The sequence below is a fragment of the Lissotriton vulgaris genome, chromosome 2_2 (assembly GCF_964263255.1).
Source record: "Lissotriton vulgaris chromosome 2_2, aLisVul1.2, whole genome shotgun sequence".
In the NCBI taxonomy this organism is placed as follows: Eukaryota; Metazoa; Chordata; class Amphibia; order Caudata; family Salamandridae; genus Lissotriton; species Lissotriton vulgaris.
In genome coordinates this window covers 265,301,241-265,314,787 of record NC_141688.1, presented here as the reverse complement: position 1 = coordinate 265,314,787, position 13,547 = coordinate 265,301,241, and positions in this window count along the sequence as shown.

Sequence of the window (13,547 nt, the reverse complement as noted above, 5' to 3'; positions counted from 1 at the left end):
GTTGCGCTTAAGAAATTACTTTTCCTTCGTTCATTCATTCAGTTGTAATATTATGACCCTGTGTGGAATTAGGTGTATTTTAGTCTGAAACGGCTGTTCTAACAGGAATTAATTGGCTGTGCAAGCTAGATAGGTTCTGTGCAACTGAAGAAGGCCAACTCAAGATAGGGACTGTGCAACTGAAGACGTGTAACTGAAGACGGGATGTGTGCAACTGAAGAGGGGGACTGTGCAACTTGAGATGTGTTACTGAAGATGGGATGTGTGCAACTGTAGATGAGTTCTACAGTAAACTACACACCAAAGATAACCTGTCAGTGCAGGGACAGAATATAGATGGGAAAATATGAAATTTCAGGAATAACGAGTTAAGAATATCGATGGTGAAAAATATTGAGGTACTTTTTTGTTTTTAAAAATATATATTTTATTGTTATTTAGAAATATCGATTTTGTAAATATTGCTGGCAAAAATATCGATATTCTGTTTTTTTTTCGAATATTCTTTTTTTGTAATTTAGTATTTCGAATTTTGTAATGTTTAAATCATTTTTTTATGTTTAAATAATTGAATGTTTTGGGTTTTGAAATAATTTTTAGGAGCAGGATGTTAGGTTTAAAGGGGTTATTAATATAAATGTATCATTTTAAAATGTAAAAGATTATGAAAAATCTCATTTCTTTGGTTTGCAAAAAGTTTTAGGTTAATTGTCTGAATTGTTTTAGTTAATTTAAGAAAAATTACAATTTATTAAAAAAATGGATGAATAGTTATTTATTTAAAATTTTATATCAGAACTACAATTTCGTTTTCAAATATTTTTTTGTGTAAAAGTAGTTTACAAAGGGTTTATTATTGGATTATAAAATAAATATGTTAATTTGTAAATTATAATACAGTTTTAAATATTTATTTTGGTTATGACAAGTGTTTTTTCACATTTTACATTTTATAAGTATGTTAAAATGTATTTTCATAAAGTTGTATTTTTAAATATTTTGAGAATAAAATGTAGTGAATAATAAAAAAATATATACAATATTTAAACAACATATTTAATAATATTTAATTATTCTAATATATACATATTTTATTTAAAAAATAGTATTACATTCGATAAATAAAAGAAAATAAATACATTTTTGTTCATAATACATTTTTAGTAGTTAGTAAAATGAAAACAGTGAGGGTTATTCAGCACTTTCCTTGAGTTTAGTTGTATTTGTAGTTGGAATACTAAATTATTATGGTTTACTATCCAGTACTTTCCCGGAGTTTATTTGGATTTGTAGTTGGAATAGTAAAATATTTAGATTTATTATCCAGCACTTCCCTTGAGTTTAGTTGTATTTGGAGTTGGAATAGTAAATTAATATGGTTTACTATACAGCACTTTCCCTTAGTTTACTTGAATTTGGAGTCAGAATAATACATTTTTATGATTTACTATCCCGCACTTTCCCTGCGTTTACTTGAATTTGTAGTTGGAATAGTAATGATTATGGTTTACTATCCAGCACTTTCCCTGAGTTTAGTTGTATTTGGAGTTGAAATATTAAGTTATTTTGATTTATTATCCAGCACTTTCCCTGAGTTTACGTGGATTTGGAGTTGGAATAATAAATTATTATGGTTTACTATCCAGCTATCCAGTGCTTTCCTTTCCACTGGCAATGCTCACGTTTACTAGTATACTAGTGAATAAGGGGATAGTAGGAATGGTTGTGGACAAACTCAGTCCTTTAGTAACACAGATGCTACATGATTTTGATCAATGGACAGTGTTAGGACTATCCATGTGGGGCAAGGGGCAAGCTGTAAAAATTGTCACACTTCTGTGTTTCCTTTATATACTTGGAATGCTCCCTCTTCAGATACATTTATCCTCGCAAGGCCTTATAGATTCTAAGATTAAATCTTTTATTTGGTGTTCTACCAAACCGCTTTTAGCTGTACATAAACTGAAAGCAAATCACTCTACTGGAGGTCTGTGTCTTCCATCTATAGAACATCATAATGTGGCATTGCAGTTACCGCAAATCACATATATGTTGCAAGATGATTCTCACACACCGCAATGGGTACACATAGAACGCCATCTCTTGTCAGCTGAATTTGGTCTTTCAGCTTTTTATGGAAAAGGTACAAGCCGTCTAGATTCCCACAATCCTATACAGCACTTTCCCTTAGTTTACTTGAATTTGGAGTCAGAATAATACATTTTTATGATTTACTATCCCGCACTTTCCCTGCGTTTACTTGAATTTGTAGTTGGAATAGTAATGATTATGGTTTACTATCCAGCACTTTCCCTGAGTTTAGTTGTATTTGGAGTTGAAATATTAAGTTATTTTGATTTATTATCCAGCACTTTCCCTGAGTTTACGTGGATTTGGAGTTGGAATAATAAATTATTATGGTTTACTATCCAGCTATCCAGTGCTTTCCTTTCCACTGGCAATGCTCACGTTTACTAGTATACTAGTGAATAAGGGGATAGTAGGAATGGTTGTGGACAAACTCAGTCCTTTAGTAACACAGATGCTACATGATTTTGATCAATGGACAGTGTTAGGACTATCCATGTGGGGCAAGGGGCAAGCTGTAAAAATTGTCACACTTCTGTGTTTCCTTTATATACTTGGAATGCTCCCTCTTCAGATACATTTATCCTCGCAAGGCCTTATAGATTCTAAGATTAAATCTTTTATTTGGTGTTCTACCAAACCGCTTTTAGCTGTACATAAACTGAAAGCAAATCACTCTGCTGGAGGTCTGTGTCTTCCATCTATAGAACATCATAATGTGGCATTGCAGTTATCGCAAATCACATATATGTTGCAAGATGATTCTCACACACCGCAATGGGTACACATAGAACGCCATCTCTTGTCAGCTGAATTTGGTCTTTCAGCTTTTTATGGAAAAGGTACAAGCCGTCTAGATTCCCACAATCCACTATTGGCTACAATGCGCAAAACGTTGCAGAGAGCTCACCTCATTTTGGGTTCTAATCCACGTATTTATGCCAAAGCCCTAATTTGGTACAATATCGCCATACGAGTTAACGAAAAGACTTTTTCATGGCCCCAATGGAAGCAGGTGGGTATTTTTACTCCTAACGCCGGACCAGCCTACCTAAACAGCAGACTCAACTTCTACACTCCCACCCGCCAGCTCCGCTCTGCCAGCCTCACTCTCGCTACCGTTCCCCGCATCCAACCAACCACCTCCGGCGGCAGATCCTTCTCCTACTTCACCGCCAAGACCTGGAACACCCTACCCACCTACCTGCGACAGACCCAAGACCTACTCGCTTTCAGAAGACTCCTCAAGACCTGACTCTTCGAGCAGTAGCAGCCCCCTCACCCTCCCCCCCCCCGCCCCCCCCCCAGCGCCTATAAACCCTTACGGGTAAGTAGCGCGCTTTACAAATTTGGTTGATTGATTGCATGATAGAATTTGGTCTTCCATTCCATCAAGCAACAAGTTATACACAACTTCATCTTTGCCTTAACACAATTCTCGGATCACATCCATGGTCACTCCAAACTTTACCAATACTATCCTACTTATATACTTGGAGGTCACGAAAAGGGGTTATATCTAGTTGATACAAACTATTTACATTGCAACTATTCTCCCAGCCCTTATTATGTGCTCTTCGTCTTAAATGGCAAGCACGTTTATCGGTTACTTATGATGATGATGAATGGATTGACCTACTGGAAAATCAAAACTGAGGGGCTAGAGAAGCACGATTGAAATTTTGCCTGTTTCAAATTTTACACAATTGGCAATGGTCACCATTAAAATTAAATAGTGCCGCACTCCTCCTACATTCTAACTGTTGGAGATGTGATACTCCTGGTTGTGACATACCCCACATTATATGTACCTGCCCTGTGGTTCACTCTTATTGGTCATACATTGCTCAGGTTTTACAACATACTCTGCCTCTGGGTTTACCATTAACTCCAGCTTTCAACCTCTTGCATAATTTACGAACTTCACCCCATCTTTCCAAACCACAATGCCATATTTTACATACTGCCCTGGCCACAGCTACCCTATGTCTTCTACAACAATGGAAATCTTCGACTCCACCCTCTCAAGAGTTCTGGATGTTAACTATGGTTCAAACTGCCTCCTTTGAAAGTGTCATTTATACTTTGCACGACCAGATAGATTTATTCAAACAACTCTGGGCACCTTTTTTACAACTGAATGCTGTTTCCGTGATAGTCTGAAAAGGTTGGGGCTTACAGACAAATGGTTCTTCTTTCTATCTAAGCCCCGTCCTTTTCAGACTGGGGGGCCTGTTTTTGACAGTTGTTTACATTCTAGAAAGAATGTCAAAAACACGCCCCCAATCGCAAAAGTACAGGGCTTAGATACAAAGAAGAACGTCACTGGGGCCTCTTCTCCAATGGCTGGCCACCGTTTAGGAGGCCAGCCAATGGAGGAGAGGGGCGGGGCTTAACCTCGCTACTCAAAGACATTTACCGCATCGCTGCAGCGGTTATTTTTCCGCTGCGCGGCTTTTTTCTAAAAGCCGCGTTACATGACGAGCTCAGCTCGTCATCCGCACACGACCACCGTGGCTGATGACGAGCTCAGCTCATCATCAGCATCGAAGGGGATAAATCTCGCAAGCTCGAGTGGAATGTGCGCACCTGACGCCACACGAGACCTAAAGACACAGTCCCTTCTCTCAAGAGTCTGGAAGTGTATACCTATTCTTTTCTCTGGGGACGGTTACATTGCAGCTATCATGTTGTAAATTAAGTTTCCTTTAAGGCCTTTGAGTTTCAGAGCTTGTATAGCTTTGTCACAAGCTCCATGTCAGAAGCATCTCAGGCGCGATATATTCTCCTTCTTCAATATTCTGTTTCTTCAACAGCTGTGAACAGCAACTTCCCTTACGAGATCATTCAAAAACAAAAGTGTTGCTGTGTTTATTGCAGCATACTTTAACTTTCATAGCGGTTCTGCCAACAGAGTAGAGAGTTTCTTAGGAGGAGACAGCAAATATCTGTGCATGTATGTTAGAGAACATGTGTGCCTCCATATATGTAAGACGATTGTGCATGTGTGAGGCTGACAGCTCTTTCCACCCCATGGATGGTTGGATGATTTTCGTTTTGCATCTTTTTTTATCCTACTGTTGTTGTGTCATATGGAGTGGTGGTTGAAGAACCGTTTGTAAAGTGGTATACAACATTGGGAGCCATGTCATCATCTTTTATTGGATCGCCCTTTTCTCCGCTAGATCTGATTGAGTCTCACATTTTTTTATTTTAGCGTTTAAATCGTCTTTTATGTTATAATTCTGTCAAGAGCCTGTCAGAAGCATCACTTTCACAAACTAGTTTCCCTTACCCTCACAACAGCACTCTCTCGCTGATGCCAACAGTCCCTGCTTCAGTCCCCTTTCCCTGTTTCATGCACCCCCTGCTGTAGTAATTCACTCTCTACTGCTAAATCTGCTGCACTCATTCACATATGTGCATACACACTTATTCAGTCATACACTCCTCTACTCCTTCACTGCTGCTGTCAATCACTTTGGCAGACTCACACCTTCGTTCCTGCATTCACTCCTACTTTTCTGCACACATTCGCTCTTGTTTACTTACATGGTCAGTGACTAGCTGCCGCCCCCTCCCTATGACCACACCAACCCCTGGACACATGAACATGAACATGGTTATCTTTGGAAGGCGGGAGGTCGCAAGACCCCCCAGCCGTATTTATTAAGATATAAAACAATACATTTTTAATTGCACGATAATCAGTTTATAAAAAAATCAGCAGGACATTAGATACAATATTGTCAACAGGTGTGAGAGACTATCCTTAACAAAACTTTAATACAGATTGTTTCCTAACCGAATCTAACATCCTCATCTACATTTTGTATACTAACATTTCTGGCCATATGGCAAGGTCGTTAACTGGTGTCAGGTCCTACTAGCTACGCCTCACCTACAGATGTGCGCATGCGCAGCCGGGCCCGGTAATTACCCGGTCCACGCCGTGAACTTCATTTACCCACTAAAGGAGGGCCCTTACTCTGCGCCATACGCTGACATGATGAGTATGCGCGCGCGGGGTGGCTACCAGCCTAAGGAAAGCGAGACTACTCCCCAACCTGCGCCCCTTTGAAGCACCAGTTACCTTGCCCCTGTAGTTCTAGGAGGGGCCAATGGCCCCTCCCCCTGGGCGGGAACCTCCATATGATTATGCCCGCCCCCTCAGACCTTAAAATAGCTGCTCACCAGTCATGACCTTACCGCCACAGGCCAGCATTGTTAACCGACGATCTGACCCCCCCCCAACCTAGACCTAAACCAGGAGCGCGCTTACTTTGCAAAGCCCTCCAACCAGGCCCAGAGATTATTAGACCACAGGACGTTCCATGCCTCCGTCAAGTGTACCCCGTCCCCCAGGTAGAATTGCTCGCCCCAGATACACCCATGTGGAATCGTCTGCAACCGGGGGGCTCGAAATAGTTTGTCCAACTGTGTGTTGATCCTCTTTACTGAGTGATTCAACGCCCTGACCGAGTCCCCCCCTCGCCACTGCCTCCGAGGGATAAGTTGCGATTATACTACTGTGCAACCCGGGCAAGTCCTGGCCACCCACCCCGCAGTGGAGATGATCTCCTCGATAAGGATGCGCCTCCTCAGTTTGGCCAAGTCATTCTCCCCCAGGTGAAGTATCACCACTGACGGTGAGGCGGGCTGCTGAGCTAAGAGTCCCTGGAAGAAGTTCCTAAACTGGCTGAGGCTTAAGCCCCCTCTCCCAAAGAATGAGATATCAAGCTCCTTTTGCGCCGCCATTTCCTTACGGTCTCCTGAAAGAAAAACATGTTCAGCATGCCTCACATAAGAGCGGCCCACAATCCAAGTCACCAGTGTCCTTTGTTCTTCCCGTCGCTTGTGCTGTGATGGTGTAGATCGTTGATGCCCGGTGGCGAGTTCCTCCCCTGCGTCACAGGTTTGAGAAACTGCAAAAAAACAGAAACATACCAGGCGTGAGCACTATCTTGTCACAACATGTCAATTCGTACATATCGTTTGTAACACTCAGACGACCATCTCCCAATTTATTTCACGTTTTCAACTGGGAGACCCATTAATGCTGCTTCCGTTGCTGCCCCAATCCTAAAGGAGTGAGTGCCGAATTCCTTGGGATCAAAATCTGCCTGTCTGACCGTCAGCTCCAAGACTCGCCTAAACTGGTATCTGGTCAATGGTGTACCATCGGCGTGACACAACAGTGCACCCCCCGCCGTGCCCTCTCGCTGCCTGTGGAAGACCTCCACATGAGAAACAGGGCAGCAAGGGTTGGCCCGGGCCCGGTGGAGCACTATGGTGTGACCCCGAAATTCCTGGTCAGTTTTTGATCTCTGAATTGTCACCCACATAGTATCCTCTCTGATCTTAATACAGGTCCACTGAAGGCCGCCCAACTTATCTCCTTTTGACCCTGCCACCAACTCACCAATTCGCAGAGCCCCATAGAAAGCCAGGGCAAATGCAGCCTTGAACAGAAGTACCTCCCACTCTGAGCTACAGACACTGTGAAGTGCCCGCAGTAAGGCTGTCAGCCGTGCTAGCCATATGGGCCTTCTTGTATCCGCAGAGTGACCCTGTAAGCGGCGCCAACCCCTCAAAGCCTTGCGCACCACAAAGGTGTTAGTGGGGTCTCGCATGCCCTTAGCCTGCGCAAAGAAGGAGATCGTCGCCCTATGCCAGCTCGCAGTTGCCACTGAGCGCCCCTCCATGTGCATCAATTCTAAGTAGGCCGCAAAGCTGTCCTCCTGTGCCCACCTAACCTCCCATTCCTGCCCCAAGAAAGCACGGTAAGACAAAAACGCCCCTTCGTAAGCTGTCTTGGTCCTGGGGGCTAAGCTAGCAACCACAAGGTCCTGTAATCTGGGGCACCAATCTGCCAAAGTACTGCCGGGAAGTGCGCTGGCGAGGGGTCTGACGCCGGAAGATGTTCCCTGAAAACCTGCATTTTAAAGCGAGAAAGGGAGTCAGCTGCATTGTTGAGGATGCCTGGGACATGCTTGGCTCGGAAAACAACATTCCATTTTAAGCACTGCAACACAATCTCTTTTATCAGGCACAATATGAACGGATAGCGTGCCCCTTGCTGGTTTATACATTCCACAACTGTCATGTTATCCGACCAGAACACCACTGATTGATTACATAAGTTTTCCGGCCAGACCTTCAATGCCACCCACACTGGGAAGAGTTCCAGGAAGCCAATTTTGGCGGTCAGACCCCATGCTCTCCATTCTTTGGGCCACCGCTGGGCGACCCACTTGGTCCCTAGGATGGCGCCAAAGGCCAAACTCCCAGCAGCGTCTGTCCATAAACCCAACTCTTCTGATGTGGCGGGAGGACCAGACCACACTACCCTGCCATTAAAGTCCTCCAGAAATGCCATCCATATATGCATATCCTGGCGAACCTCAGATGACAGCCTAGTGCGGTGATGTTTCTCCCGTAGTCCTTTCATAGCCTGAGCAATAGAGCACGAGAATGGGCGCGCCATTGGAATGACCCGCAGTGCAAAGTTCAGTTGCCCCACCACTTCCTGCAGCTGCTGCAAGGAAACCTTGTCTTTATGTAGGCATTGACGCAGAGCCACCCTAAACCTAGACACTTTGTCCTCGGGCAACCTGAAGCATCCCTCCACTGAGTCAATTTCGATACCAAGGAATTCCAGGCAGGTAGACGGGCCGACCGTCTTCCCCGGCGCTAGCGGGACCCCAAAAGCCCGCATGAGCACGCAAAATTCCTGCAATGCCCAAGCACACTCCTGAGAGCCCGTCGCACCTAAGAAAAGGAAATCGTCCAAGTAATGCATGACCTGCTGGTGGCCCGTCGCCTGTCACATAACCCATTCTAGAAACGAGCTAAATGTCTCAAATTAGGCACATGATACGGAACAGCCCATGGGCATGCATTTATCCATGTAAAACTTGCCGTCGAAAGTGAAACCTAGGGGTTGGTGATCCAAAGGATGGACTGGGAGGAGACGGAAAGCAGATTTAATATCTGATTTTGCCATCAGTGCTCCTCGCCCCAGAGCACGCAATAAGTCAACAGCCTGGTCGAATGTGGCATACTTTACACTACAAATCCCCTCATCAATTGCATCGTTTAAGGACGCTCCTCTTGGGGCCGACAGGTTGTGGATCAGTCTAAACTCGCCTTTTCTCTTTCTTGGGAACTACTCCTAGCGGTGAGCACACAAAATTGGGGACAGGCACATTCTGGAAAGGGCCAGCTATCCTGCCCAGAGACAGCTCCTTGCTAATGTTAGCAGCCACCACTGCAGGATTATGTTTCACTGACAATTGGTTCCTGCAATGTGCGCTGCCTGTGTACCCCTCCGCCGGGATCCTAAAACCCTGGGAGAAACCTTCCTGAAGTAGAGTGGCCGCTGCGTGGTCCGGGTATCTGTTCAACCATGGGATCATTGCTAGAACGTCTATTGGTGTGGGACCACCCAACTTATGCCCACTACTCTGGTTTCCCCCTCCCCCTCTGACCGTGATTTCCGTTCTTGGACCTGCAGGTTGACTCTGGGTGGGAGGGGAGACCACAGAATGCACAGGCATGTCGGAATCTGCAAGTGCCAGGCGTCCTCGTGCAGGAGCGCTTATTGAAGTCCCAGCATACCCCCTTCCTCTCTGACCCCTCCCCTATTCTTCCCCGGGACCTCACTCGCTTGGGCTGACCGAAAGGGCTGTTGGGGTCTGGCGGAGAACACCCTGACTGCACTGGTGGACTGGGAAGGGGCTGTGTTCCCTGAGAACTGCTTATGCCAAGACATAGAGTCAACCTTGTTCGCCGGGAGCAACGCTAACTTTTAATCCCCCCTGACCTTGGTCTTCGCTCGCTCGCTGTGCCCCTCAGCTGGGCTTTGGACTTCCTGCGCACGGCAGCATTTTTTACCAGCCTCCATCTTCTCCCTTCTGCACACCACCCAGAGCGCCTCCCGCTGATCGTCTCCTCCTGAGACGGGCGACCTCTCCATCTTGGGCGGCTCTGGGTCAGCGGTGTAGCGTTTGGGCCCCTCCCCCCCAGACCAGTACTTCAGGCGCACTGTGGACATCGCGCCGACCATTCAGTCTACAGAACTCCCGAGGCTTCGCCGGGAGCTACGCTAACTTTTAATCCCCCCTGACCTTGGTCTTCGCTCGCTCGCTGTGCCCCTCAGCTGCGCTTTGGACTTCCTGCGCACGGCAGCATTTTTTACCAGCCTCCATCTTCTCCCTTCTGCACGCCACCCAGAGCGCCTCCCGCTGATCGTCTCCTCCTGAGACGGGCGAGCTCTCCATCTTGGGCGGCTCTGGGTCAGCGGTGCAGCGTTTGGGCCACTTCCCCCTAGCCACTCCCCCTCATGTGTCCCTATATTATGGTTGGCCAGTCCCGGCAGTGCAGCGGACGGGCGCAGCGGGCGCGACGAAGGCGCGCCGAAGTTGCGCCTAAGTTAAGCCCGTCTGCGCCCGTCCGCGACGGGCCGGGACCAGGGGCCACAGATTCTGTCCTTCCTTTGGCGTACTCTTCTGCCCAACTGCTATCCTTTTCTGCCCCTGTCCCTCTTTCTCCCTCCGTTGTTCAACACTTATCTTCGCACGGTATCTATGTTCCCAACCCTTCTTGTCCGCGCCCTGTCTCTCCCACTCTTTCTTCCTCTATTTCTCCTACGTCTTCTGTTACTGACACCACTTCCGGTTCTCCTGCTGTCTCGGCTATCCTTCTTAATACTCGCTCTGCTGTTAAAAATCAATTAGCCCTCTTCAACCTCTTGGACACTGATTCCCCGGATTTCCTTTTCCTCACCGAAACTTGGTTCTCTTCTGACTCACTCCCGGATCTTCTTGCTATCCTCCCTAGCTCCTACAATGCTCTTCGCGCTGACCGCCCCGACGGAAAAACTGGCGGTGGTGTGGCGATGATAGTTCGCTCTTCTATGAAATTCCAGCTCCTTCCGCACCCCCGCATACCCAGTGTTGATTTTTTGGTGGCTCGCTCTCTTAATCTCCCGGTTCCTCTTACGGTTGTACTCATGTACCGCATCCCTCAAAGCATGCCATCATTTGTATCTACCCTGCAGGACCTCCTGGCCACTTTGGCTGTAAACAATTCCTCGCTGCTTCTGCTCGGGGACTTTAACTTCTGGCCGGGTGATCCGAGGGAGGACTCCTCCTCCAAAGATTTCTCTGCCACACTTCGGTCCCTTAACTTTTCACCTCACGTCTTGGCCCCTACTCACACCCACGGTCATATCCTGGACCAAATCTGGTCCTTACGTTGTAATCTCTCGGCCACCTCTATTCTTCCCTGTGTCTGGTCGGATCACTTCATGATCTCCTCCCCCATTCACTTGGCCCAAGCCGAGAAAGCCTCCTTGCCTAAAAACATCTTGGCTCGGAGCTGGAACAAGACTGATCTTAATGATCTCTCTTCCCTATTGTCGTCATCTGCTCCTATCCTGACTGACCTGTCTTTGGAAAGTCAGGCGGATGCTATCACCGCTTGGCTCTCTTCCGCTTGTGACCAGGTCGCTCCACTTAAAAAGATTAAATCTGCTCGCCGCCATGACGCTCACATGTGGTTCTCCAGCGACCTCAAATCCCTGAAATTAGAACTCAGGCGCTCGGAGCGTCACTGGCGACGCAACTACTGCCCTACCCTCCGCCTCAAATACAAAGCCCTCCTCAATAACTACAAAAAAGCTATCTTAGCGGCCAAATCCAAATATTTCACTGAGCGAGTGGCCCTTTCGGCCAACAAATCTCGCGAGATCTTTTCTCTAGTGCACAGTCTTGCCACCTCTGATCGCGCCTCTCTCTCTCCTGCCCCCTCTCAATCTCTTTGCCACTCTATCTAGAATCCCAGACGGACAAAGACACGATCCAGCTTATCACGGACCTATCCGCGTTAGAACTCGAACAACTGATAACGGCTCCCACGCACGAGGCCGGACACACGCTTGACGGCATTTTTTCCAACAACCCTCATATCACCGTCAACAAAATACTACCCCTCACATGGTCTGACCATTCTGCTATTTTATTTGACATCAAAACCAGATCAAATATAGATAAAAATATCTCGCACAATTCCTATTTAACCACCAGAGATTGGCGAAACATAGATCATAATCATCTAGATCAGATTCTTACTGATGCCTTTGCGGATACTGATGGGGAAATGGACCCAAACACTGCGGCCACCACATATACTTCTATCCTGGAAAGGACATTTCAAATGTTAGCCCCCTCCAGAAACTCCAAACGTAATAGGAAAACTCCTTCAGCCCCATGGTTCACAGAGCAACTCAGGTTACAGCGTCAATACTGCCGCAATCTAGAACGTCATTGGCGCAAACATTACAATCCTTCAGACAAAATCACATATAAAGCAGCACTCATGGACTACAAGCACAAACTAGTTATGGAAAAACACATCTATTATACCACCCAAATAGATCAGGCGAAATGTAACATGAAAACACTGTTTGAAGTAGTGAACCACCTTGCAGAACCGGCAAACCCTCCCACCGAAACATCTCAAACCTTATGTAATACACTAGCTGACTATTTCTCAGATAAGGTCACATCCATATTTAAGGACTTTACTCCCAACTCTGATATTATGTCTTTTACGAATACAAAACATAAACTGAACTCAGATACTTTCACTGAATTCACCCAGGTATCTTCGTGTCGTATTCACAAACTAATTTCGTCAATTAAATCAGGTTCCCCTCTGGACCCCTGTCACCCTTCTATACTTCATACCATTCCAGATACTATCACGTTACCACTGACACATATCTGCAATATTATGTTTTCATCAGGTGTTTATCCTAACATTTGGAAAAACACCATAATCAAACCACTCGTAAAAAAACCATCGCTTGATCCATCTGAGTCATCCAGCTACCGTCCCATTGCATCATTGCCATTTCCTGCTAAGATCTTTGAATCGGTCATGAACGAACAACTATCTGACTACATTCAAGCCAACGACCTATTAGATGACACCCAGTTCGGTTTTCGTCAAGGACATGGGACAGAAACGGCTCTGATTAAGGCCGCTGACGAAATAAGAACTACTATGGACAACGATGGACAGGCTGTTCTGATTCTGCTGGACTTGTCGGCGGCTTTCGACACGGTCGATCACTCTACCTTGATCGGCCGTGTCGAGGCCATCGGTATCAAACATAAGGCCAAAGACCTTATAGCATCTTTCCTGGCCGACCGTAAACAGGCAGTCAAGCTGGGCTCATTCACTTCCCCGACATTCGCCCTTCCTTGCGGTGTTCCACAGGGCTCCTCGCTGAGTCCGACCCTTTTTAACTTTTACGTGTCGGACTTGGCGAGGGTAATAAAAGCGTACAATATTAATTTGACCACTTACGCCGATGATACCCAGCTGGTATTATCTATTCACAAAAATGGACCCACTATAGCGGCTAACTTCAAAGACGGCATGCGGGCCAT